The sequence below is a fragment of the Rhea pennata genome, chromosome 12 (assembly GCF_028389875.1).
Source record: "Rhea pennata isolate bPtePen1 chromosome 12, bPtePen1.pri, whole genome shotgun sequence".
Taxonomy (NCBI): domain Eukaryota; kingdom Metazoa; phylum Chordata; class Aves; order Rheiformes; family Rheidae; genus Rhea; species Rhea pennata.
In genome coordinates this window covers 20,246,138-20,273,999 of record NC_084674.1, presented here as the reverse complement: position 1 = coordinate 20,273,999, position 27,862 = coordinate 20,246,138, and the positions used below count along the sequence as shown (strand labels likewise).

At 41.1% G+C, this 27,862-nt stretch overlaps 1 protein-coding gene across 11 annotated transcripts in view; it reads left to right on the top strand.

Moving 5' to 3' along the window:
- The window catches only part of ATP2B2 (ATPase plasma membrane Ca2+ transporting 2), a 396,770-nt gene that overhangs the window by 118,824 nt on the left and 250,084 nt on the right, over positions 1-27,862 (top strand). For all 11 annotated transcript variants that reach the window (XR_009959696.1, XM_062585783.1, XM_062585782.1 and 8 more), the window contains one exon: positions 13,801-13,905. The gene's annotated coding sequence lies outside the window, so the exon portion shown is untranslated. The remainder of the gene's footprint in view (positions 1-13,800; positions 13,906-27,862) is intronic.

The following is a 27,862-nucleotide window of genomic DNA, read 5'->3' as shown; positions in this document are numbered from 1 at the left end:
GGCGCAAGGCTTCATTAGCTCTGCTAGTCACAGAGGTTTTTGTCCAGTTTCTGCTTTCAGAATTTATATCTCCTTAGGAATAGTACCTTCTCAAGGGCTTGTCTTTACTGGCATGCGTTCCTCTGGCTGAACTTTTTACTTATTTTTACTTATTTAATTTACTGCTGTTAGCAATAGTACAGAGTACTGTGTGTCCTGGAGTTGTGAAAAGTCTACAGTTTTCCTGACCGTTGGAAGATAATTTTGACAGTATGTGGAATCAGAATGGTGCCTATTTTTGTTCGTTGCCCACAGTGTAATCTTGTACGCTGTAATCATCATTGCATTTCTTTTATCGTTCCGATCTCCCTGTTATCTTGTACATGTTCTCCAGAGTACATATTGGCCTTTAATTTCAAAAGTTATGGTTTATCTTCTAGATGTATTTTGATTTCTGTAATAATTCTAACATTACTTTTATCTAACAGGAAGCACCTTTTCCTAATTTTTTGGTGTGCCCTTATGCTTTTCTGTAATAATACAGAAACATATACCACTGGTAATTGTTACTAAACACTAAAATGCGAAGCCTTGTTGTTTTTCATTTCTTTTTAAACAGATTTTTATCAATAACTTTAACAAGCCTGATTTGATTTCAGTTTTCATTTAAAGTCATGTGACACCATTGCATGACTTAAAAAAAAGAGGACTTAGGTTTTTGTTTACATATACATTATTTTTTTCATTTTCCTTAAAGAAAAGGAAGCTCTTTGCATGCCTGCTCTTCATACGTTGTCAGTAGCTATATATGGTTTAGTTTACTTTTACATAGCTGGTGTATTCTTTCCTTTTTCTTGTTTTACTCCATTACTTTAGTAATTGGTGTCTTTTGACATCCAATATGTTGGCAACTTTTGATAGTTTATTTACCAAATTGCATGGTAGAATGGGTTTTTTTTTTTTTTTTTTTTTAATAAGTTAGCTGTCTTCAAATGCGTTGACTGGCTGTGTACCCTTAGCCCCTAATTCAGTTCCACCTTTACAGAAAATAACATCCTTTCCTTGTTACCCGTGTGGACGGTTTCCAGCTCGGGTGCTCGGCCTCCGATTCTGGACTGCCGCTCCCGTGGCGCGTGCGGGTGCCGCTGGAGCGTCCGTGCAGCCGCGAGCGGGCTGTCGCAGCGGGAGCGAGCTCCGAGGGGACGGCCCGGCCCCTCGCGAGCCTCCGTGCCGCCGCCGCCGCCAGGCTTGCGGGAAGGAGGGGTGGCCCGGGAGCCCCCCGAGCCACCCCAGTGCTGGCCTGTGAGTGCCTCTCTGGGCAGGAGTCACGGCGGAAGGGAGCGAGCGCCCTGGGCGGCGTGCCTGTTCCTGACCGTCAGCTTCGCGGAGGGTTTCTTCTGCAGCTGCACTTTGTACTCGCGTTCCTTTTAGGTGAGGGCTGCGCGTACAAAAACTACTTCAGATCTATTCTGGGCTTGTTTTACATTTTCTTACCTCGTATTTCCTTTCTTGATGGAGTCCTAAACAACAGAATATAAATATTTGTCTTTAACAAGCATCGGGACATAAGCAATAGTCTAATTTCAAATCCTCTAGTCATATTCTGAAATATTATTTAATACGATTTTCTGTTCAAAGTGCGATATTCATGTAACATGCAGGCTTGAGGTTGTATAAGGTTCTTTTTGTCATTTATTAAGTTTTTCATAATTTAGTTGTAACTTTGTCCCTTGTCACCTATGTCTCAAAGCTAATTCAGAGCAACCCTGTGTTCCACTTACATAAAAATGTATTTTTATATTTAATGAAACTAGACTTCCTGTCTAGAGATAAATCTTTGATGCAGGCTGACCTGCCTAGATTTCCATTATCTGTGACTGTATAATCATTGTCTAATAGTAGTAAATACAAAAGAAAATCAGTGTTGAGAATATTTGCTCACTGAGCAGGGAAATCACTTTTGACAGATAGAATATGCACTGAGCCGTAAGGCAAACCAACAAAAAGGGATACATAGAAGGGTTTTTCCTTTCTTTATTTCCAGTACTACAAGGGAGGTTGATGGGGGAAAGCATAATACAATTATGTGGCAAGATACTTTATGGTGCCTAAAGCACACATAAGCTTTGCTCGTAAAAATAGTCAGTTTAATTATGTTTATAGAAAGCCAGGCATGAGGGAGGTAATTAATCCTTATGCTGGCCAAAAGGAATCTCTGTGTCCATAACCCTCAACAGTAATTGGTTTCCTTAAACAGTCAGAGTGAGTTACTATTTTATTTTGTAACTTTCTCTTACTTACAAGGTTCTGAATTAGGAGGACTGCAGGGTAAAAATTCCATTTTCAGTCCCCCTTTTTTTGTGCATGTGTCTTTGTTCCTTCCTTTCTTCCTGCCCCCTTCTGCTTACCTAACCACGGCTCCCATCCTAGCCAGGTAGTCTGGCCAAAATAGCTCCTGCCATCTGGACCAGTCACTATGAACCTCTCGGTGACTTCCTCTCATTTGAAATGTCAACTTGAATTTTTTCTCCTTTGCTTACTGCTCCGTAATTTTCTTTTCATTTTGTTATTCATTATTCAACAAGGTGACTGTGTGGTTTGACTGTGTTGATATACAGTGTGCATGAAAATGTTGTGCAGAAGAGAGCTCCATGTTCCTTCTCCTCAGTCTTCCTCATTATCCTGATCCACATCAGGGTCTGGTTGCTAGTGATATGTCATCTCTCCTGTGAGAGTTATTTTGCTTGATGTATTGCAGTTATATTTAGATTCAATATGAGAGCAGAGCTGTCTAAATTTTCTTTTAAAAAGATGCAAAGAAAATAAAACTGAGACAAGCCATTATTTTTCAATTAAGATCAATTTTTTCCTGTTATTGCCCACATATTTTTGCATTTTCAGATATTTGTTAAATTACTGAATTTTATGATAAGTGAACTAAGTATTACTGTTTTTTCTGTAAAGATTATTTCTGCCATTGTGCAGTTATATGGGAATGTCTGTTTTGTTTTCTTTTGCTCTTACATAAGCTACATCTATATTTGTAGGGTTATTTGAAATCACACGTTAAACCTTGAGGGTGAAAAAATAGAAGCAAATTCATTAATAACCCACGAGCCCATGAGTTGTATGAATGATGGTTTTAAGCCGCTCTTCTGGTTGATCACACGCTGCTTTAAGGTGCAGTTTTAGTGAGCATTGGGGTTAGGCGAGAGGCAGGCTTAGGGGTACGCATGGTCGGAGTCGACAGCGCGAGGCTCTTCGCAGCGCGTTGGCTAGCCGGGACGCAGGCGGGGAAGGCGAAGCGCTTTCAGCAGCGCAGCCTTGGTGTGGGGGGGGGCTGGTGGCCTCGGGGAGCTCTCCTGAGGGCTCTGAGGCCTTGTAAAGGTCTGGCCAACCTGGCGGCCTTTCTTGCTGCCCTTGCAAAGACGGTAAGGGCTGTGAGATACGTTTTGCCCAACTATGCACCGAGTGGGTGTTTTGGGGCCATCCGAGCTACAGCTCAGTGCTTACCACCCGTGGGTCTGTTCATGAGGGATGTTTCGGCTGTTTGTTTTTGTTTTTTAAAATCTTTTCCTCCTGAAACAAGGACAAAACAGTTATTTTCTCATTTGCTCCTGTATTAAATTTCTTTGCCTCATTCAACCCTTCAGCTCTTAGAGTTGAACAGGTAAGGAAGTCTTGCAGGTTATGGAAGCTTTTATTTATTTAAGTGCTAATTTAAAGGAAGAAACAGTTATTATTGTTACTTGTACGGATATTCTTCCAAGTTTGAGAAATCTGGAGAGGCAAATACAATTTGGTTCAAATGCAAATACTATTTGCCTGTTTTCCTTTGAGCCAGGTTAAATTCATTGAAAATAAATAAACTGGGTATTTCTGCTGATTTGTTTTGACTTAGGAAAGCTATTGTCAAGGTTGATGATTCTGAGTGGGGAAATAAGCTGACATATTGGTGATGGCGATGTTCAAGTCAAAGTTGATGAGTTTTGTATAAGGCCGTCATCTACCAGTTTGCAGAAGCTTACTTGTTTTATTGGCGTCTTTGGGTAATAGTCTAAAAGGAAAAAAAAAATGCAAAGCTGTCCCTTGCACAGCAAACGGCTGTAGTTCTCAAGAAGCAGCAAACCAAGAAAGCCATGTTGGTCAGAATGAAGCTTTCCTGAGTACCTTTTGAAATACTTGGTGTATTTTTTACTCAGTGTTTATTCAGAGTTCTGCTGTGATGTTCAGCAAGTACTACGTTAAACGCTCAGGGTAACAAAAAGTCTTTAGGAGGTCCTACAGCTGAGATTATTGTGTTGACTAATCTTGTGAGAGCAACTGATCGGCCGGCTTGGCTCTGCTGCTCCTCAGGACTGCTAGAACTCTGTAAAAGCACTGTGCTTTTCCGGCGAAACAGGGTAAAATGTTTCCTACAACCTACAGAGCAAAGCAAGTCAACTAGACCTCTCTCTTGCAAGTGTCCTTCTCAATTAACTTCACTTAAACTGGAGGAAGACTAGCAGTTTTGAACCCAGTGCCTGCTTGCTCTTCTGTGTATAAGAGGAGTGTAGCATGTTTCTGTGCCTGCTCTGGTGTAGATAAGAAGCAGAGGGCGTTGCATCCAAAGCAGAAAGCATTCAATACTACTAATACTAAAAATAATACTTTTCATTTTTTTTCCTGGATATTATCAGGACTGTAATTAGCAGCAGACCCTTACCTTGAGAAAACTGTAGTAGTGATGGTGGTGAGAAAAGTGCCCCTTCCCCAAAATATTGTATATTGGTGGGTTATTGGTGAGATTTTTTGCGTACAATTGTGTGCATGTAACTTCTGACTGACTTGACCCACCTGTTTCGCAGGGTAAGCAATTTGCTATTTTGTTTTCATATTTTTGCTTTTGCTCTCTGAAAATAAGGAAAAATATCCTTGCAATCATATCTGTGGCAGAAGACAGTGCTGAAAATATCTCTTCCACCATTGAACACTTGTTTTGAGGGTTCAAGAATTTGTTTTTCCTCCTCAAATGTTTTATCTCTTTTACCGTTCCTTAAACACGCAGGATCCTTGCTTGACAAAGGCAGTGTCGCTCGAAGCTGAGGAGCGTAGGTGTGCCGTTGTGCCTTCACGGATCTCCCAGCTGCAAACGTCTCCTTGTCTGTTGAGCCATCGTCTTGTTTTCTCGACTTGTGCTTTCCCTCGTGTCTTTGAAACTCCGGCATTACGGTGGTCTAAGGTAGAGTTAGCAACCGGTTGCAAGCGATTCGATGGGAGCGTCTGCGCAGGGCTGGGCAGGCAGGCGGTGGGGTTTCGTGCCTGCGGCAGGGAGGTGCTGTTCAAGGCCTTAGAACTCCTGAGAGAGAAGCTCTTGTCCGCACCTTTCAGTTGCCACTTCTCAGGGCAGCTGAGGATTCGGCCAGGGTCAGGAGCTGCCCCCGCTCTCGGAGGCAAAATACTAGTGGTCTTGTCCGGTGCTCGTGTTTGGTGCCTTCGTGGGAAGTTGCTCCCAGCTTTGGAAGCCTAGAGATGTGTCACAGGCCTCTCTTTAGAAGCAAAAACCGGAATTGGACATCATTTTTCTGTCGGCGGTGGAGGTACCGTAAGTGACATGACCCTCAGTTTAGACAGTTGCTCTGTGTGAATTGCTATTAACATTCCTGCGTAGAAGCTGCTGCGGTATTCACAGCGTTAGCATGTATCAGCTCCGCTTCAGTCATGTGAAGCATGAGTGCTAACGCAAGTTCCACAAGCAAGCAAATGCCAAGAGAAAAATTACCATTCTCAACAGAATTCTCTATTCAAGTTGTTTCTTTTATCCAAGCACAAAATTGGATTAAAAATTATTTAAAAATATTTACTGTTGCAACTGGTTACTCAAATAATGCTTTCGCAATATTTATGGCGGTGTAGTTGGCCCCTGCTGCATGATAGGACCTTTAAATCCCTTTAGATAACAAATTTGTATAAAGCATTTAAGGTAAATATGACCTGGGTGTAACTTACCTTGCATTCATAATGCGGATACTGCTGAGGAGAGTATACTAACTAATAGCAAACTCACTCAGGGACCAGTTTCGGCATGTGATTAGCAGTTCGTGCATCTGTAAGCTGGTGAAGTTCTGATTTTTACTTCTAATACTCTTTACAGGATTTTTTTTTTCCTTCCCCCCTCCCCATCCTGTGTTAGGCTTCAGGCATAGAAGTGGGGGTGGTTACATTTGTGCCTGCTGGCTAGGAAACAGGCCAAGGAACTCCCCTCGGAACGCGGGTGATACCTGAAGCGAGGACCGAAAAGTGAGCCCCCTGCTCATCGCAGAAGACCTCGTAACTCTGTGCAGTGCAAAAAGTTATCCGTGTGTCTCTGTGTCTCCACATCTTTGCATGAGTTGGAGGCTTGGCACCCGGCCTCCCGGCTCCTTCCCTGGGCTTGGCGTCTGTTAGGAGCCGAGGACTGCAATCAAGTTTTGAGGGTGGTTTTTTTTTTTTTTTTTTTTTTTTTTTGGTTTGTTTTGTCTTGTTTATAATAATAATAAGGATTGCTTTCAGGAGTTTACCTCCATTATTTTCGTACGTATGTGTGTATTTGAATTTCTTCCCTTTTGTTTTAAATTTTTACAGTGCCTACATCAAAAAAAATGGCCTCAACCATAAATTTACAGTCAGTTTGGTAATACAACAATTTAGTCGTATTACATAAACACATTTCTTGCAAGAAAAATTGTTTTGAGTGAAACCATATGCACATGTTAATGGGAAATATTTGTCACACTTCTGCTGTGGAAACTGCTTTTCTGGCATTTTTTGTATTTGTTTCAATATTTATTAACAGCAGCCTTCTGAAAGTTCTCAAGAGAATATACAGCAGATTTTTTTTCTTATTTTAATGCAGTAACTTGAGTACAATTTAGAATGTCTTGGATGTGATTCTAAGTAGAACGAGAATGGAATAATATGTAGTCCCTGATTGAGTATATGGCTGTAATTACACTTAGGGACTCTGCTGATGTTATATAAATCACTAGCGCACGATTCCATCAATAGATAAATTATCATTCTCTGCTTTTGTATAAACCAGTCTGTAGGGACTGTTCCCTGTGGAGCTTCTTCTGAAAAACTTGGTGTATACTAATCTTCTTTGACTTCACATCTTGCTCTTAGAAGTTACAATACTCGTTTGGACCACTTCCCACCTTTTTGCCACAGTAAAACAGTTGCATTAAAAAGATTTTACTTTGGGCAGGGCTAAAATGTTGCTTGGTAAGCAACATTCGCCAGTGTTTGGGGTCTTTTCAGGTCTTCTAAAACCTTTCTCACACCTCTTGCTCTTTAGAAATCTAGTGGGGATCATCAGTTAGCTCCCAGCAGTGGCTATCCCCTTGAGCAGAAATTATTGCCTCCCCATGAAGAGAGTCCCTTAAACCACCAGGCAGTGGTGACTGCTGTGCAAGGAGACCCTTAGCGCAGAGCACTGATTTCTTGAGTGGCGTTTTTATAAGCAAAATACTTGGGGTAGCACTTGTGTATTGTATGACTGTTACCTAACTCTGTGTTTGTGCCCAAAGACGTTGCGGAGGAGAACCTAAAGGATGTTGTACGAGGTAAGGCCGCTGTCATCCCAGGCCTTGGCTCCTCTCTGGTAATGACCAGCTTGGAGAGCATCATTTGGTGCATGATGTCAGGATTGTTTTTCACATGGGCATCGTGTTGGGTTCCATCTGCCATTTTAATTCCCCGACGCAGGATCTCGAAAAACCTTTTCACTCTCTTTATCGCTGTGTTTTAGCCTGCGTAACTTTGTGCCTTTACCAGGCTTTGTCGTGTCGCTGCCTGCCCCCTTCCAGTTGATGTTTGAGTGTGGAGCCTCCAGGCCACTGCGTGGATCCTTGCAGAGCTGCAAAAATGTCTTTCGGGAAGACATTTTCAAAAGCCTACTATCCGTGAGATGTCACTATATCCGTATATGCTGAATTGCCCTGGACACGTGCTTTTTTCCCAGCAGATTTGTGAGGCATGACTTTCCTTTACAGAACGAGGAAACTGGCTTTCCTTGCAAATGCAGTCTGCTTATTCTATCCTTTTTAATAATAACTTATTCCTGTTTCCTGGTAAAGATGTTGGGTTAGTGACATGTATTACCTGGATATTCACTATAGTTCTATAAAAATGAAAATTGGGGAAAACCCTGCTGCTCCAGTGTATTTACTGTGGAAGAATCTTTTTCCTTTCTCCTATTAATTGACGTTAATGCAGCCTTTTCCTTCCCCTCCCCCCCTTTTTTTAACCCAGTTTCTGCCCAGAAGGAGGGTTTTATATGTTTTTAATTGCCAGGTTTATGTTGCGAAGGATGTTGAACAGGAAAATCGATCTATGGGAGGTTCCAGTATTCATGATGAAGAACAGGTGGCACTCTTGTTATTTTTCTTTGGTTTCTCGAAATAAATCAGGTGTATGTGCTCCCTCAGGAATTTTTCCTTTTATAGAGTAAGTGCTTTAGAAAGAGTTACTGAACATTGAGGAGGAACTTGTGTGTGTGTTTATATGGACACGTACCTAAATTGTCTCAGTCTGGGCCTGGTTCACAGTACTCTCCAGGAAGGTAAAATACATTTTTTCTTGACATCCTCAGGAATAAGTGTTCAGCTATGTGACATAGGCTAATTTGTCATATATGATTTATGTGCTTATGTATTTATGTACTATTTCAGGAGGCAAAGAAGAAAGCCGACAAATACCTTAATGTTGTTTTAATGCCAATTATTAATACCCTTATTACCTTCTTAGTAGGCTTGTGTTAGAAGCATAGATTTAAGTTGGCGTGATAATAATAGTACTATTGAATTAAAGAGAACGGCTTGTTATCAAATGCCAAACAGTTGATAGAGCCTTTATGTCTTAATCCAGGGTAGTAAATACTTGTTGCCCTAATTCTATGAACTGATTGTAAGATTGTGTGCTTTTGCTTTTACATTTGTTGTTTTTATTCCAAAGAATAGAAGTTTTCTCTTATAATATAAAAATGCTGAAACATGGAAAAATATATGCTGATAGAGGAAAGAAATGTAAGATGCTTTCTGTAACATGAAAGGAAAACTTACCTGATTTCTGCTGAATTCCACTACAAATTTCTCTTACTTGGGGCATAGTTGGGATTCTTGATTATAACCTTGATACTTGATAACTTCAGTTCAAATCAAATCAGAGTCAATGGCATTATTACTACTGGATGATAGCTTTGCATGGCTGAGACAAAATGATCTGGTGATTTTGTTCCAATTTCTCTTGACCCCTTTGCCAATCAATTGATTCTGTTATTGCTCTTCCCGGAATAGAAGCCCAAGAGTGGAAGCAAGTGCAATAAGTAGAGCTTGAATGAGCAGAGATTAGAGAAGTTTCTGTTCTGCTTCTCCCCAGGATTATGAATCTCTTCAACATTTATTGGAGTATGTAAGTACCTCAGTATTCTGTGACACATTCTTGCCATATAACCTCTCTGTGATGGAGTTGTGGCTTGGTCAAGGTCACAGAATATTTTGGGGGAATTTCTCAGTTGAAGGGTCTAACGAGGGTCATCTTTAATACTGCGCATCTTTCAAGACCAGTCTTGTCATGCAGTGCAGACAGAAAATTGAGTCGGTAGTATGGAAGAAAATGCAAATGTTGCAGCAGCAGCTTGCTACAGACAAAAGCATGTTTGCCTAATTTTCAGCAAACATCTCCTAATAGATATTAAGTCTCACAGAATAATGTTTTGAAAATGCTTCTATTGCAATCAAGTCCAGAAGCCTAAATTATGTTTGAGAACATGTCTTGCTAGTATGGTGTGAACTTAGCTGAAACAAAAGCCTTTCTTTGAAGAGTTTATGTTCTAATTTAGATTTTAGATATTTCCACATTAAAATACCTAGTTAGCATATATTCACTGGGGGAAAGAGTGCTTGATTTTAATTTTGACGTTGGTTGAATTCTGGAATAAAAAATGGATTGAACATTCCATTTTATTTAATAGATGAAGAAAAATTTTATAACTTTGCAATTTATTTTACGGTTTATACTTTTGGTGCTCTCCTGTGTTATATAGGCTCATGCATTAACTCATCCCTCCCTTTCTCTCCTCCAAAGTGTGTTTTTTTTTTTTTTTATTATTGCAACAATATCCTGAAGTGTTTGAATTGAGAGTACCAAATAAAAATCTATTTTGATACAGGAAGGTTTCTTGATAACTTAGATAATGTTTGCTTTTACTTTCTAATGCCAAATCAGCTTATAATAACAGTAACTATATATATAAAATAACTTAATAGATGCCATTAAGTCAAAGAATTTCATGTGGTTTATAAAATAACACAAGTCCCAAATGGTGGTAGCTATTGAAGTTAACACTTTTGCCCAACTGTGGGAGTGCTAGCATCTTAGAGAGATTCCAATTTTGGTTCTTATTTATAGTTGACATTTAATGTACTTGACATCCTGATTATTTTACACCTACCTAATTTATTATAGCTCAAAGGATAATGACAATATTTTAAACAGTTGTGAAGTATAGCTGTGTGTTATTAAGCAGGTGCCACACTACAAATGGAAAGAAAAAAAAAAACGAGAATATTTCGAAAATCATTTTCCTGCGTTGTGTATCTGAGGATCAACTGAACTTATTCATCAGCTTGTTCAGCTGTACAACTTGGTTAACTGTGGTGTTCCCAGGAAAGCAAAACCTTACTAATATTTGATTTCTTGTTATTTACATATATATACATACATATGTATGTGTATATATATATATATATGTAAAAGTATGTTGGACTGCGTGCTTACTTTGTGCTCTTTGAGATTGAGGGGTGAAACACTGTAGTAATAGATTTCTGAATAGTTTCTGAGAGCTTATCTTTTCCTCAAGTCTGCATTAAAAAGATGATGTAAAGGCGCGTATTCTCTACGAACTTCTGACCACTGAACCTCTCTCTCTGTTTTCTCTTGCACACATCCACTCCTGTTACGGCAGATCTTCAAAGCGGCTGTCCTGTGTCCTGGTCTATAGATAATTTCACAGAATCATGGAATGGTTGAGGTTGGCAGGGACCTCTGGAGCTCATCTAGTCCAACCTCCCTGCTCAGCAGGGACCCAAGCAGGGTCACCTCGAGCATGTTAGACAGGGTAGCATCCAGGCGGGCCTTGAAGATCTCCAGAGAAGGAGACTCCACAGCCTCTCTGGGCTGTGTCACTCTCACAGGGAAGAAATTCCCCCTCACGTTCAGGTGGAACTTCCTGTGCTTCAGTTTCTGCCCATTGCCTCTTGTCCTGTCACGTGGGACAACTGAAAAGAGTTTGTCTCCCTGACACCCTCCCTTCAGGTACTTGTACACATTGATCAGATCCCCCCTCAGTCTGCTCTTCCCCAGCTCTTGCAGCTGTTCCTCATAGGGCAGGTGCTCCAGCCCTCTGATCAATTTGATGTAATATGAGGAATTTAGATACCACAGGAAATCCAAATGATTTAAGTGGTTGTACATATATTTTGTATAAGGTCTTTTCTCCCTTGTAACAAAGCACCTTTATTAGCTAGGGTTGCCCAGTTGTGTTCTCCCATAAATGTGCAATTCCATGTGGTCCTGTAAGATTTTAGTGCATTTCCAAAAGGGTAAAATCTGCCTCAAAGAAAAAGGCAGCAGAAGGCAAACGCTGGAAAAGCAAAATGGCTTAAAGAAGTAAAATTTGTGTTTGAAATTTCTTTGTTTCATGTGATGTGAATTTTACCTTGAGTTTTGACTACTGTAAGTGAATTAACTACAGGAAGTATCATGAGGAAATGGTAAAATACTTTATTTCACAGACCCATGCAGGGACATTATAAGTGCTTACCAAGTCGTCGCAGAACATTTGCCATTACCCAGTAAGGGGTCCTTCAAATGACACTAACCATCATAGGATTATTTATTTATTTATTTATTTTTATTTTTAAAAAATCTTTATTTTGCAATCTTGCCACCTGGTGGTATATTCTGGCACTAAAAGTCTGGTTAGAAGTTTTGAGTGATGGTTACCTTGGTAGACAAAGTGTTAAGAGCAGAATTTGAGACTGGATCATACCATGCTTGGTTTTTTGAGCGCAAGTTCAGTGCTTGTCTTCCCCTCCAGCTTTGTGTTTTTGGCATACTAAAGGCAATGTTGCTTCTTCAGATTGCTAGGAAAAATAAGTGACAGACACTGTCTGTTTGGAAAACTTTGTTGTGCACAAATTCAAAGGATTTATTTGGAGTAAAAAGTGTGTATTTTTTGAATCTGCAGTAGAATTAGATTCCCGCTGCGTTGGAGTAAGTGTCCCTCACCACCACCTTCATTGTGTCACTGCCACGTGTTAGAAGCAGCACCAGGTCTGTGCAGGTCTTTGTGTTATGTCTGTTTTCCTTCCCACTCTGATTTCTACAGACATGAAAAAAGGAACAGACTTCTTCCTTAACAGTAGTCTTCCTTAGACTTCAAAGTAAAACTGTTTAAAATAAAAATGTGTCCATATTCTCAAATTCCCAACTAAAAATCATGTTGTCTAAGAAGTTATTTAAGTTATGGTGACAGTTAAGGGGTGTTGTACTAACAAAAGTACTACAAACTCAAGCAATATGAAATGTAAATAAAAGTTTAAACAATCCAAATATACTTAGGAATAAGGTGGAGACTGAAGGCAGACAAGGAGACAGAAGAAATGGCTGAAGTTTGCTGCATTGTGTTTATCCAAGGTGCAGTAGATGTGGTCTTGCAGGTGTATGTGTGGAGAGACCCTCACTGATAGTAAAAGATGTTTTCATTTACTGTTCAGAGAGCGTTAATCCAATTTCTGCAAGATGAAGCCAAACAAATATGGTTTACCAAGAAATATGATGTATAGATCATTAATTGGAAGTTGGAAGTGGATGTCTTCTCTTCCCAGAAGACAGCCTCCAGCTGTACCTGGTGCTGTAGCCTGATCCTGAGTAATGGAGTAAAATTCTGTGATGGGGGGGTCAAGCACAACATCAGACTGGAGCAGAGTGGTTTCCTTTTAATGTGAAAGTAAATGTGGGTTTTTGTTTTTTCTTTTGTTTTTCTTTTTTAAAAAGATCTATCTTTACAGTGTAGTGTTGATGTATTTGCATATGGAATATGTGTGTCCAGCAGGACCGCTGTTGCTTGCAGAATTGCTGCCTATGCTTCCAGCCTGCCTTCTTGTGTGTTTATTATGAAATAAGTCAGAACGTCACTTATTTGTGACAGCGGTGCATTGAATTTAAGACCTCTAAATTACTTGCATCCAGGTCCTTGTGTCATGTGCTGAGGACCATGAGCATCTCTTCCTGCTCACCTGCCTTATTAGTGTTCTGCCCATGTCTTTCGCGGGCTCAACATTTGTCATGTTGAACAGCTCTTCTGGAGCTGCTGCACAGCTTGAAGGGCTGAAGGTTTAGACTCGCGTTCTTCAGGATGTTAGCTATTTTTAAAGACAATAGAAGTTTAACCAGTTGAAAGTCTCAAACAGCCTGCCTTAAAAATACTGCTTAATAAAATACGAGAGGCAAGAGTGTTGCGAAAGCTGTAGCATTAATAAATGGTCAGGATCAAGGGGTTGTTGGGACTGAGGCTCGTGGTGCCAAGCTATGTGAATGTACATCCTTGAGCAAACAGTTGGAGCTCTTTAACCACATTATTTCATTGCATAATGATCTGTAACTATTTATGATACTGGCTGTTTGCTCTTGCTTCTGCTTGTCCTGTGGGGTGTCCTTTAGGTGGGTCCTTGTTTGTTCTGTTAATTTGCTTCCTTCTCAGGGTCTGTCAAGTCTGATGATTCCTTTTCTTCTCTCCAGGTTTGAAACCAACGTAGATTAGCCGACACAGAGAGTTGCCACTGGTTATGTGACCTGGGACCCTGTTTATGAGGGACCCGCTTGTTTTTACCAGAAGACAGCACTGTACGTTATTTTTTTTCTCCTCAACTCAAAATCAACTGTTGTAACTTTAATAGAAATCCCTGAGGAATGCAACTCATACTAAAAAATAGGATCTTGATTTTCAGGCTAGTGATACCAATCAAGGAAACAGAGGTTTTTTGTTTGCTTTACCATACAGCTAATCAGAGTTTTCTTCCTTGTGACAGTGCTGCTTGTGGTTCAGAACCTCAGTTATTTTGGAGTCTGAATCTGCCTTCTCTTTACATTGGGTTGTATAAAGCGTGGGATTAGGAACTGAGACCGTCGTGTGTTTTAGCACCTGACAAATAGTAAATTTGGTAGAACACAAGGCATGAAATGTAAAGCATAAGTATAGAGAGCTACTTAAAGACACCTACAAAACCAGGTGTCTGTTGTGGAGCTCTAATTTCCTTCCTCTCTGCTTGCAGCTCAGTATTTGGGGCTAAATAATGTTTTCTCTGTACAGTATTTTTCCACAACTATAAATTTATTCTTTATTTTATATATATATATATATATATATATATATATATATATATATATATATAAAAATATACCCCACATTTTAATTACAAAAGAAAATTGCAGAGATGAAATACAGGCATTATAGTCTGGACCCCGAGAGGGAATGAATAAATGAGTTACAGTAGTAATAGTAGATGGCCTAGCTTTTTTTTTTATATATCAAGTTTTAGTTTGTATAAACTAAAACTTAACAGAAGTAGGAGTTATTAAATATAAGTAAAGAGATGATACATATGCCATCATAATCTTATCTGAATCTTTTCCTGTTCTGTGAAAACAGTCAAGAGACTTTTTCATTTCTGAAATTACTTCTTTGTTCCTTAAATATTAGTAAATTTTGGAAGCACTACGTTTACCTGATGCTCTGCTTACACTAGCAGAAATCCAAACAACGCTGTCAAGTACAGAGCAGCATCTGTTTATTTCAAGCATTACTTTAGTAATGAGTCCGTTAGAAGTCAGGCAGCTTGGAGCGCATAAGCTTTGTAAACATGTTAAAATGAAGTTGCCTGGTTTGCTCTGAATGTATGAAAACACCATTGTTTTCTAAGTGAAAAGAAAAAAAACGTGATTTATTCTGGATTGTCTGTTTTTTTAAAAAAATCAATCTGGTGATTCAGGAGTGGTTATAAAATAAATGCACAATCTATAATTTTATTCATTACCTCTCCTGTTGCTAAAGGTTCATAAAAAATGGAGAATGAGTTACAATATTCAAACTTTTATGGAAAAAGGGAAATAGCTCTCACTATCTACTAAATTAAATCTTGAATTTATGAAATAAAATCAGTAAAGAAAAACTAGTAAGCATTTACTCTTAGAATTTTATATGGTGAAGTATACGATTACTTTTGATGATTACAAGGGGAAGTCTGAGCAGATTTGCTTTATGGCAGCAATAAGCGTCCTCCCAATATAGTAGCGCTATAGGTTAGTATACCGTAAGAAAAGAAAAAGAATTAGATTGGATTAGATTTTTTTTTTTAATAAGCAAATGTAGAAAACATGGGAACATAGCAAGACTAACCTATGGTTTTGAGTGACATTTTCTGTTTCTAAAACACCCTCCCCTACTATGAAATGTGCAGAAGCAAGCAGACTTAGAGCCAGAAATGAAAAAGACAGAGATGAACAGCAACCACAAAAATAACAAGACTTTCTAAATTTTCCTTAAGTAATCAGGGGAGCTTTCCATAGCATATAGCTTAGCTATTGTAAAGTTCCTACAAAGAAGACTGTAAGAGCTGATTTTAGATTATTTATTTGCTCTTAGACTATATGTTAAAAAGCTGAAAGTAACCATTGCATTTTAAAGTTTTTAAAAAGTATCAAATTGCACAAAATGATACTTGCACAACTTTCTATAATATATCCAAAATATATAACATTTGTGTATAGAAATTACTCAAAGATTTACTATTTTATCATTAATAATTTCCAGCCGAATTTCCTCTTGAGCCATAGTTCTTGCACTCCTGTGTTCATTGGTAGGCTCTTACAATAAAAACTGATTTAGTCTATATCTAAACTTTTGTTCTTAGTGCCTATTATGTTGGCAATTGAAACATTGTTAAGTTAGCGCAATGTGTTAAGCATTAGTTCTTACTGACATCGTTTCTATTTCACTGCAGTAATTCATCAGTATTGCTTTAAAGAAGGTTTTTAATGGGTGCTGTAAGCTGTGCAGAGCAAACATTAGGCCTTTCTTTCAGAATGCTGAGATTCCAGTTTATTTTTTTAAAAACTCTTAAAACAAGCAGTCTATAATATTTACGTGTCAGACATTTAAATGTCTGTAAGAGCCTGAGAGACTGAAACAGACTTACTACTGAGAGAGCCTTCTCAGGAATTCGGTTATAAAAATGGACACACCAAAAAGGGCTTTTCTACTTCCCTGTGGAAAGGGCTTGCGATGCCATAATTTTATCTTTTCTTAGTATAACACGCAGTGTTTTTTCACCCCGCTCTCTGGAGGGCAAGCTGCAAGGCGCATCGCGGAACAGTAACGCGAAAGGGCTCTGAGAGACGTGCTCGTGTGAGCAGGAGCCCGTCCCGAAGAACGCCCCTACGTCCCGGGACGGCCTTCGGGAGCTCTGGGCGCCTGGTGCTCGGCCTCTGCCTGGGCTTAACTGCCTCGGACCTTGCCTCAGAACCGGAGCTGAGGGCGCGGTTACGTGAGGTGCCGGCTGCTCGCCCTCGCCCTCGCCCTTGGTGCGCGCCGGGGATGGCGGGAAGCAGGAGGTAACGCCGCTCCGTCCGCGGGATCCGCTCTGGCGGCGCCGCGGGCGCCTCGCGGCTACGCCCTCCTCGTGGAGGGCGTCGAGGCTGCTGTGGCTCGTGTCCTGCCTTCGAGGCATCCGCAGGGCAAATCCCGGGCCGTTCCGCTTCCCCCTGCGGTTGGGGGCGACGCGTCGGGAGACGCGTGCGGACGCGGGCTCGGCTCGAGTGGCAGATGCGGCGAGGCCGGGCGCCCGGGAAGGCGCCGCGCCGGCGCCCTGCTCGCCTGGGAGCTTGTCAGCGCGGCGGCGCTGGCCGCGAGCTGTGCGTCTCCCAGCCCTAGCACTCCCGAACGTGTTGACAAAGTTTGTTTTATAGATCTGATGTCAGAGGCAGTCCCGGTCCATCTGTTTTTGTGTTATTTCTCCTGGGAATATCTCCTGCATTTTGAAGGGGGAGAGGAATATGTTCTCAGTTCTTTTTTTTTTTTTTTTTCTTTTCACTTGGTAGGTGCCAGTATGGTGTTATTCATTCAGTAAAGTAGTGCAGAACAGAGAGTGCCTCTGTGCCTACAACTGCCTGTACAGTAATCTTGTTTTGTGCAACTAAATTAAAAGCGTGAATATCAGGGCATGTGTGTGAACTCCCCCTTTGAACAGCAGCCCCCGTTTTATCAATTAACCTCTTATTCTGCTGTCTGAAGGAAGTGCCGTTCTCTAATCGTACCATTGCTGCTTAGTGCCAGATTTGTTATTTCAAGAGGTCAGTGGTGGTAATATTGCAACATAACTGCACTCAGTGAGAGGACAGCGGTAGAGAATACCTAGGCCTTGCATGGCGCTTCTCGTGAGCGCGTCTGAGAGTGCGCTGCAGGCAGTAAGGGTTATCTCCGTTTTACAGCTGACAGAGCCTGAGGCCCTGGAGGTGGCCCGGCGCCCGCGTGGAGCTCGGGACACCAGCCTGCCTCTGTGTGCGCTGGGATGCCTGCGCATCGCAGTGTGACGGTGGGCCACAGCAATATGTTAAAGTACCCCATGGAAACAAGAAAGAGCCAAAAAATTAACGATACTTTAATGTAATAATGTTTAGGCAAAATTTTATATGAAACAGAAGAGTTTTCCTGACGTCTGCACAGTGCTCAGCGTTGTGTTCTGAGTGCTGTTCAAGGCATTCATTGGATGTGTATGCATTAAATACGCAGTCAACATATAGTGCCAACTTTTTTTTTTGCTTATCAAATGTTACCCTGAAGTTTAAATATTTCTTATTTGTCTTAGTGCGCATTAGCTGTTGAAATGACAAAAATGATCAATGCTAGCTGATTTTCCTTTTTATACTCTGTGTGTGCGCGCCATTTTTGCCTGATGAAGACTACTTTGGGTGATGGTGGTCCAGATGTCTTGAACAAATTGAGTAAAGTTAGGAAGAGTGGGAAACCGGGTGAGACTTCAGTAAAAGCCCAGGTGACTGGAGAAAATGGGACCAATTACTCAGTAGCTGTCGTTATTGGCTTTGGATATAAACTGCAACCTGTGCCTAATCTAATGATTTGACTCCTGTGCTGCCGTGTGAGCTAGGCAGCCCTGTTCCCAGGTTATCAGGGAAATTAAGTTTACGTGGAATTTTTGATAGATTAGGGCACAAGTGAAACACCATTTGTTTTAAATCAGATTTTAATATCACATTATTCATGTAGTTATCTGCTCTTCCTTATTACTTTTGGTGCATTTTTTTTGATTTAAAAACATTTCGGAAAAATTGAATGTTAAGAAAAAGAGAGAGACTTCGTAGCAGTAATTTTAATTATTTTGTAGTATTTATTTTGTAATTGATTTGTGTATTTTAATGTTGTACTTTGCAAATGATTTTAATTTGGTCTTTCCTCTTTATATTTGGATTTCCTTGATTGTCACTAAAATAGCTGCTTTGAAAAATTGGCATTTAACCAAAGTTAAATGGTTAATTGCTTATTGTGAGAGGCTATACTGAGTATAGTACAGTATTGCTCAGTAACCTCACTGAGAAGAAGCGTTTGATCAGTACTGCTGTTCCAGCCACCTCTGTAGGGCATGGCATTTTGGAGCATACCTCTACAGGCAGCATTTTTCACGTCTTCCTTTTCGGGACAAGCTTCGTTTGCCCTGGAGAATGCCTGCAAATAGCGACTCTCTCTGCGTTCACTTTGAAACAAGTTATCTGTTTTTCATGGTGGTATTTCCTTGACAATACCAATAAATTGCTTGCCGTAGCATAAGTCATCTTGCATGTATCAAACCACAAATTTCACGTCTACTCCATTTGTTGTTTAGTTTTCAAAGGATATGTGCCAAATCTTGCTCGCTCCGTGTAGCGTACTGCATTGTGCAAATCCGTCCCTCGGATGCGGAGAGAAGCGTTTCCTTTCTGCGCGGTTTAATTTTCCTGATGCTGCGGGGAAGCGGAGGTTTCCTTTGGCCGCAGTAGTTGTAGCGGCGTCGCGGGTTCTTCCGCCCGCTCTGCGACTCCTGTCTCGCCTCCCTTTTCCGGGCAGGAGCCGCCAAGCGCAGACCCGGTTCGGCCCGGGCCCTTCCCTCGCGCTCGCTGGCGCCCCTCTTCCCTCCGCCCCGCCGCGAAGCCCCGCGCCGCGGCCGGCCGCGGCTCTCCGACGTGCGCAGCAGCTCCTTCCCCCGTTGCCGTACTGGAGTGTGTACGCTGCCGTGGTGTTGAAGTCGGGGTTTCACCTGCTTTTCTCCGTGGCTTTCAGAACTTCACTGAGTTGTGCCTTCTTATCCAAAACGCGGTTGATAAATTCCCCGTTTGCTTTGCGCTTTATCCCGTCGTCTCTTGCAGTCCCGCCCGTTCCTTCCCCTGCAGGATTCCTTTGAGCCAGGATTGGCAGCGCCCTGTTCGGGACGGCGCTGCGCGGCGCTGCCGGGGTCCGCCGTCCCGCGTAGCGCCCGCCTGCCTTTCGGGAAGGGACGCGAGGCTGGAGGAGGGAGCGTGGCAGAGCCGAGACGATCCTCCCTGGCGCCCTTGCCGGCTGGCGCGCTGCCGGGCGCTGTTTCGCTGGGCCCTGGCCTCCGGCTCCTCGCGGCTCTGTGCTGTGCCCGTCTCTGGCGGTGTCCCCGAAGGCAGGGGCTGCGTGCTGGGAGTCTCCCTGGCGGCTGGGCTGCTCCCGTGGACTGGCCACCTTGCTCTTGGGCCCGGTTCGCGGTTCCTCAGGAGCCGCCGTGTGCAGCTGGCAGTGCCGCCGGACTGAGCAAGGTGGTGCTTTGGTTTCTGTGCGTGCCAGCAACGCGTGGTATGCAGCCAGCTGCTTAAACGCAGAAAATACTTAAGAGTACCCATAAATGCAAGGTCTTACACAATATGCAAATTCATTACTTACTGCTTTTCATTTGATTGTTATGATAGATTTTTGGAGAATTTTCAGAGAAGTTTTTTTGGCGATATCACTGCTTTTCCTTCATGCTTATGCTAATTTTCTTTCTTTGTCTGAGCCTCTAAACACTTCTTATCAATAGCTACAATTTCCTGCCACCTGTGGTGGAATGTATTTCTTCATTATGAGCCTTTTACTGTTTTATCATATTTTATTTTTGATTAGCTGCTATGGACTTTCATGCATACCCTTCTCTTGTCCTGGAAAAGTTAAATCATCTGATAACTAAGAAAATTGCTTCTTCTAGTTTGTTTTTGCCAAATTGCTCAGAATCACTCAGCAGTGACCAGGGTTGGACTGGTACTATGTTTTATATAGAGAATATGGTGGAAAGCTGTGTATTAGTTTTTGATTTCCTTAAAATGAAAGAGCGCTGAGAATGTTCAGGTTTGATGGGGAGAAACTTGTTCTAAATTGTGTCAAAATATCAAAGATAACACAAATTTTTATTCTGAACTTGATAAGCATTTCTTAATGTCATTGGCTACAACTTTATATCTCTGTTTTAGAATCAGTTTTATATATGTGTGTGTGTATATACATATCTCTCTTTAAAAAGCAGAATTTAAAGATTTAAGCAGTTACCACTCCCAATAAAATCTTAATGAAAATGATGTGCTGTGAATCCTTCTGCCTAGAACAGAACCACAAATTATACTTGCAATTGGCTTTATAAATGTAAATAAGTAGCTTGCTTTTTTTGTATTAAGCAAAAAAAAAAAGACTTTTTAATCCTCAATCTAAGAAAAGCTTGTTTAATCACAAGAACAGCTTTCCAACATCTCGTCTGTGGTAGGTAGTTTCTTCTCTCCACCGACATCATCTGGAGCAGAGGTTGAAAGCATGGAAATGTGAGAGGGAGTGAGTGATGAAGAGAAGCCTGTGTGCATATGAGAGGCATCTGTAAATTGCCCTGGATTTTCAGTATCAGAAGGTGCCTTGGCAAGGAGAGATGCACAGCTTAGGAAGTGTAGGAGGAAGCAGAAGAAATGGTTTTGTTTCTCTGGAATGAATTCTGTCCAAGCAGCTGGCATGAGCTGCATCCCAGTGATGAAGCGGTACTGTAGGTAAAACTGCTGCTGTCTGGCACGCAGTAATTCATCCAATGTTTGCCAGTGAGGCTGCTGGAAAAATAACTGCTGGGGAGGAATGCCTAATAAAAAAGAGCAAAGAAGAATGTTCTACATTGATATTTTTATCCTTGCACCCCAGAGTCTAGGTCTGATTAGAAAGAGTAAATTACGACTTGAGATGACTCCAAGTAATTCTTCATAAGCACGTTGTAGGAGGCAGGAGAAACCTACTTATGAAACAGTCCGTGGAAGACAGAAAAGGTTGTCAGTGCGACCTCAATAACTTCTTTGTGCCCCTACTTCTCCCAGTCACTTTTTGTCTCCTTTTATTTGTTCCTCTCGTCCTGGGATGCTGAGCTCGCTCGCGGGAGTTGGGACTGATTCTCCTGTTTTTTTTGCCGTACCTCACTGCTGAGGAATACTTCATCCTTCCCTCATCCCACAGGTCCCTGGAGAAATGGCACAGTCTTTCTGGAGTAGTATGAATCACCACTGTAAATGTCTCTGTCAGTCTTGCTTGAGAAACTGTACTGAAATGGAAATGAAATCTGTGCCCAGCAGGCACAGACATAACTTTTGACAACTAAACTCTGTTTTTCCCTCCTTTTTCCCTCTCTTGTTTCTTTTAAAAGTGCATGCATTTCTACTGGTCGGTGTGCTTTATGAGGGTATGAAATGAAAACAAAGCACGTGCTTTGCAAGGAGGTGAGATTAAGGGTGGTGCTGAATCTTAGGCAGTTTTCTCATATGCCTTTCCCCAAATCCCATAAAGTAGCATTCCTGAAAGTAAAGGCAAATAGTTACATTACATACAGGCAAACAGTTACCTATATATACAGGCATATGTGTCTTAGATATGTTTATTATATATGCATGTGTTTGTGTGCGTGTGTATGTGTACATATATATGTATATGTGCATGTGCACATATATATGCCACATTTATGTATGCAGGCAAATAGTTTCATACAGTTGCTGATAATGGCTAGCAGCAAATGTTTAGGGAAAGAATTTAAGTACCAAAGTAACTCTTAGTTTCTGTAAACAGTCAATGGGAGACTTCTTGTATCAGAAGTTACATCTGAACTGGCATTTATACTAATCACAAGTGGGTCGTTTCTAGGCATCATAGAGCCACTGAGTTTTGAAGAAAGACTTGATAGATTTGTTTGGTGGATTTTGCAGGTTAGTGGGATTTTATGTTATGAACAGCAATGATAGTTGTCCAAAATTCTGATGAACGAGCAGCTAAAAGGGTTGGTGTGGAACAAGGGCATATATACGACCTGATTAACAGGTCGTGGAGGACCCTGAGAATGAGGTGGTGTTGGGTATGATTGTGAAAGAAAGAAGGAAGGAAAACAAAACCGGGGGAATAATGCAATCAAAGTCGAGAGCCAGCGCAATTGTTTTAGTGAGTATTTTAGAATAGAATTAAAAGGTAGCAAATTAGGATTTACCAAGACTAAAGTGGAGGAGATTGCAATAGTTAAGACATGAGATTATTACGGATCAGAGAATCATTTCTAATTTTCCTACTCCTTTGTTCTATGTTGCCTTCATGGAATTTGATTTAATTTTGTAAAAAAAAATGCAACGGGAGAGGGAAAAATTAAGGAGAGGGAGAAAAAAGAAGAGCTAGCCTGAGAAATCATTTCATTACAATCTGTAGGTGAAATAAGAGTGGCAGAAATGAAATCCCTGCAAATCAGCATGAGCACTGATAACATAAAGTGAACTTCAAAACATTTTTCTTTTTGCACATGCAGACATGTGAATACACAGGGGTATTTGCGTGCATATTCATGTGCACGCTGATGTAGTTCATCACCAGCAGTACTCTACTAAGATTTAAAAGCTTCAGTTGTCTTCCATCTGGAGCCTCATTTTAATCCTTTGATTTCACTGCTGAAAGTCTTGACCCTTGTGATGGTATTATTTTTTCATAAACGTTGTGTCCTATGTGGCTTTTATTAATCTGAAGTCAGATTTCAGTAAAAATCAAATAATTCTGAAATTATAAGTTAAAGAAGCATCATTAGGTTCTTTTACTTTGAGTTCCCTTTTTGCATTGTGCTTACAAAATGCATCAGTGTCTCATGAGGTGTTTTCAAAGTTTTTGTGTTGATGGTTCAATCTTTATCAGTTATAAGAAGTTGGTAACTGGTATAAATTATTCATTTTAGCGATGCAGCTATTTTGGTGGTGCACACATCATCCTAGATACAACTTTACATAAAATGGATGGGAAAATGCTAGTTTATATACCTCCTCCACCTATCTATTTAAATGAAAATCCATAAAACTTGAGCAAAAGACTGTCGTTTGGATTTATTTGGAAAGAACATACTTTAGAAAGACTCTGGGGACAAGCAAGAAAGGAACTTGAGAGTGGTGAACGGTGCTCAGCTAACCGTGGAGCAGACGTTTTTCTGTGGGCAGTATCGGAGCTGACCCTCAGCTTTCAGCTGCAGATGTTTGCAGCGCATGAAGATAAAATGATCCAAGCCAGATAAAATAAAATTGAAAGTGCAGAAAGTCAGTCAAGAGATGAGATCTGCTTATGTTCTCCCACATAAGCAGCTGCACAGGATTTTTTTTTTTTTTTTTTTTCTGGTTTAGATAGATGGAAAGGAAGGGGAGAGAACAGTTCCCTCTTCGGAGATTTTGGAAGAGGGCTGGATGTGGGTGAGATTTCTGGGAATGGATAACTGAAAAAGTTAACCTTCAATAAACCTTTCCTGTAAAGGGACCTTTTTTAAAGTTTAAATCTGCATCAGTTAACATGTTATTCATGTTACCATATGCCATCTTGTGTTATTTTTATTGCTGTGGTTGCTGGCTTGAAGTTGCTACTGGTCTGTTGTATGGTGTGTAAAATTCAACATCATAAGGAAAATAACGTTATGTAATAATAGTACGACAGGTATTTTTTATATACATAAACATAGTCCTTAGAACTAGAGTCTCATATATATGTTAAATCAAAATAAATTATATTGAAAAAAGTTTGCTGCAACTTTACATGAACACTGAATGAATTTGATGAAACATCTATTGTGCCAGATTTGGGATCTCATTGATTCCTGAGAAATAATACAAAATTCTCAGTGCAAGAAATGATGTACAAAAACACTAATTTCACTATAAGTTGTTATGTATTTTGATAGACACGACAGTAAGATTACAGTACCACTTGTATATATCCTGCAATCCAGGATTTAACATTTTCCCCCTTTCTAATAGATCTCCAAAATTTCACATCTCTAATTTCATCTTCTAAAATAGTCTTGTAATTCATATTCCTAACTAATGGGAAATTCTCCTAGAAGAAAATCTTAATGTTTTATGCAAAATGGCTTGTAAGGAGTACTTCTGATGCAATTTGACCTATGTCTTTTACTGCAAATGTCTTAAAGGAGCAGGAGATTGAAAATTTAATGTTTTGGAAACTGGTGTGTCAGCACAGTGTACGTCACATGTGCTGCTGGGATTCTCTGGAAATTGTGTTTGCCTTTTAATGTTATACCTGCCAAGGATTAGGGAATAGTTGTTTGAGCTGATGGCCAAGTGATAAAACAGAAAATGCTTTTAGAATGGAAGATGCATATCACTTGGATAAAAGTGCTATGAGAAAGAATTTTTATTGTTTCATCCCTTTATGTGAATGACGTAGAAAAAAAAATTAGCATATCTCCTTCCGCCTGCAGTGCCAGGTCTCCATCTTACACTTGCTATTGGTTGATTAGTGCAATATTGTTCATGACATTGTTCTCTACTGAAAAGATATTCCGTGTAGCATATAGTCTTACCTGAAGAGAAGTATAGTTTCCTAGAAAGCAATATTTAGCCATTCTTTTGTTTCCTTGCTCAGCCATTCCACCATCTTTTCCTTTTTTCAGAGCTGCTCTCTGTTGATGTGACCTTGCAAGACGACAAATTGATTTCAGTGCATTAGGAATTCCTGCAAGCTGCTCCTCAGTCTCATATTTTACAATATGCATATATAATATGTGGTATTCTTGAATTCAGTTTGAAGGAGTTTAATTCTGAACAACCCAAACTCAAATGCAGCCAAAGCTTTAAAAGCTCGTGCATCTTTTTCCTGCTCTCTCCTTAGAATACGTTCTCCTCCTTACGTTCCTCCTGCTGGCTGAGAATACTTTGCCTCTAATCTCTTCAGAGGCAGAGCAGAGCAGCATTCCCGGGGAGATTACAGAGCCTAGCTGGAAGATGGGCCCCAAATCTGTGGAAACTCTCTTAATAGTCACAAAATGAGTCACTCTCAACACTAGACTACCTCTAGGAATGTTGCCCTCACTGACATAGGGGCCAGTGAAATTTTAGTTACAAAAAGAGAAAGCGAATCCCATTTCCCTCTCCGTAACGGACCCTTCTTCCTTCCATCCAACCCCCTAGGGACCTTGCTAGGGCAATGAAACACAGCAGAAATGTTCCTAGTGGAGCACAGGGAGGGGTTGAGTAAATTTTCTAGAGGTTTAGCTCTCTGACATACCTCTTCCTGGGTCAAAGCAAGCACTGGTGGTGATGCGTGGGGAGTAGGGAGCACGTGCATCTAGGAAAGAAGACGTGGCGCTGCCCTTGGGGTGGCGGTGGGGCTAGGTCTGCGCAGGTGTGCGGGATCACTCCGCTGCCCGGTAACCTTGCTGGCTGAGAGAGCTCTTTGACATCCAAATTGAAATACTTTGATTGGCATCTTAGAACAGCATTGTAAGGAGCCCATAGAACCTGTATTCAAGGAGGAAAAATAATAAAATGAAACAAAAATCCACACAGGTTTTTGTGTCACGGGATTGTCCATGAGTAGCTGAGTTTTGTGACTTTCACAGAGATTAGCACGGATCGTAAGAGGTTTATTTGTCACGTATGAATGAGAAATCAAGAGTGTGCAGAGGCTGCACTCACGGGAGCAGACAGACAGATTTAGGTGCAAAAGTTGCGCCTGGGTTGGCTTTGTGGTACTTTACCTGCTGTACCATGTCCAAATTGATAATTTCTTTTGGTACATTTCTGTCTAGGCCTAATTTGTTGTTTAAAGGTAAAGTAATCATTCACTACTTAACCTTATTCTTCAAGTGTCAACGTGATAGGAAGATAAAAACGTAGACAGCTCAGAGGGGAGTACAGAGTGGAGGCCAGTGTCTGGAGCAAAAGCAATATTTGAACAGTAAAATAAGCAGGATAAGAGGAAAATCTGCCTTAAAACGTGTTGGGAAGCAAGCTTATGTTACTGTTTCTACTTCATAAATCTTTGGTGGGAATTTGCTGTGCTGAAGTGTGTACAGCTCTACTGCAAACATGTGGGTTTCCAAAGAGGACACGGTGCAGTCAGTATCGCTGCAGCCTTAGGGGCGTTTTATGGTGGGCTGTGTAAAGTCGCAGGTACCTGGTTAATTTTTAGTTCTGTACTACTGCTCAGGCACGCTCTGTGCAAATATGCCATGGTCCAGACTGAAAAAAGACCGGAATGGTTTAGGTGTGTTTGCAATAGGAGTGGCGCTGCCATTACGTTTGCTGCGCCTAATTGCAGATCCGCGCAGGGAGCTGCTGCAGCTTGCTCTGCTCTGCTCTGCTCTGCCGCGCTGGCCCGGCTCTGCGGAGGAGCGCGTGGGCACCTGCGCAGCGTTCGTGCCGTGGTTCACGTTAAGTTTGTGTGCTGTGCGTTTACCACTTGCCACATGCAACTGACTTCTTTTTTGTCTGGCAGAACATGTGCTCTTCGTTTTTTAGTTTAATAACTGAAATTTCGAGCCTTTCTGGAGGGTTACAGAAAGGAGGACTGTGCCTTCTTTTATGCTTCCTGGATGCCCAAGTGAGATGAGCTGCTACCGTCGCCTCTCGCTGTGGATGTACGAACAACTGTAGCATCGCAGTAGCGCTGATTATCTTGCAGCTCCCTTAGAGCGCGGTAGGATCAAAATCATGAATTAGTCGCTTCAGTGGACCTTCGCTGCCCTCGCAGCGCCGTTTCGCTAGGCTCCGCGTGCTGGGCGGTGTGTCAGTTCCCTGCAACGCAGTCATTCTCACCTACACGCTAGTGTCAAGCGCTGCTTTCTAAAGAGATTAGTACCTCCCCCCCTCCCTCCTCCCTCGCACTTGCTCAGCTCAGTAGAAGAAAATACAAATTAGCGCAAGCATATAGGCTGGAAGACCTTTTTAATAGTGCCCCCGATTTGGTTGCTGGTTCAAGGAGAGAAATCAGATACAGGATTTGATTCTCCTTCGCTAGCACTTTTAAGCTGACCTAATTTCACCTGACGTCAGTAGGTTTAGCTTGGCAGGTCAGAGCGGAAAAGGGCCCAAGTCTTTCAAACCTTCTCTGCACCGTGCAGAATGGTTAATTAAGGAACTGGGTGTTGCAAGCTAGAAATAAAACCTGCAGCTATTCACTTTCTCCGTAATGGGGAAGGGAAGCAAATCTGCAATCAAAGTAACAATGAAACCAAATCCAAATAAAAGGCGAGCTTGAACCAGAGTAGACTATTTTTATTTTTTATTTCTTGGTACTTCCTCAATATACATTAGGAAGATTTGGCTATTTGGACTCTTATCAGTTATTTGCCAGTCACCTGCAACAACCACACTTTCCTCTTTTTTAAGAACATGAATTTGCTGTCTTATATCAGGAAAGACTGACAAAAAGGAAGGCTAATGAGGAGATTAACTAAAAGAAAAAAGGGAACAAAAGGGTAATTTACTC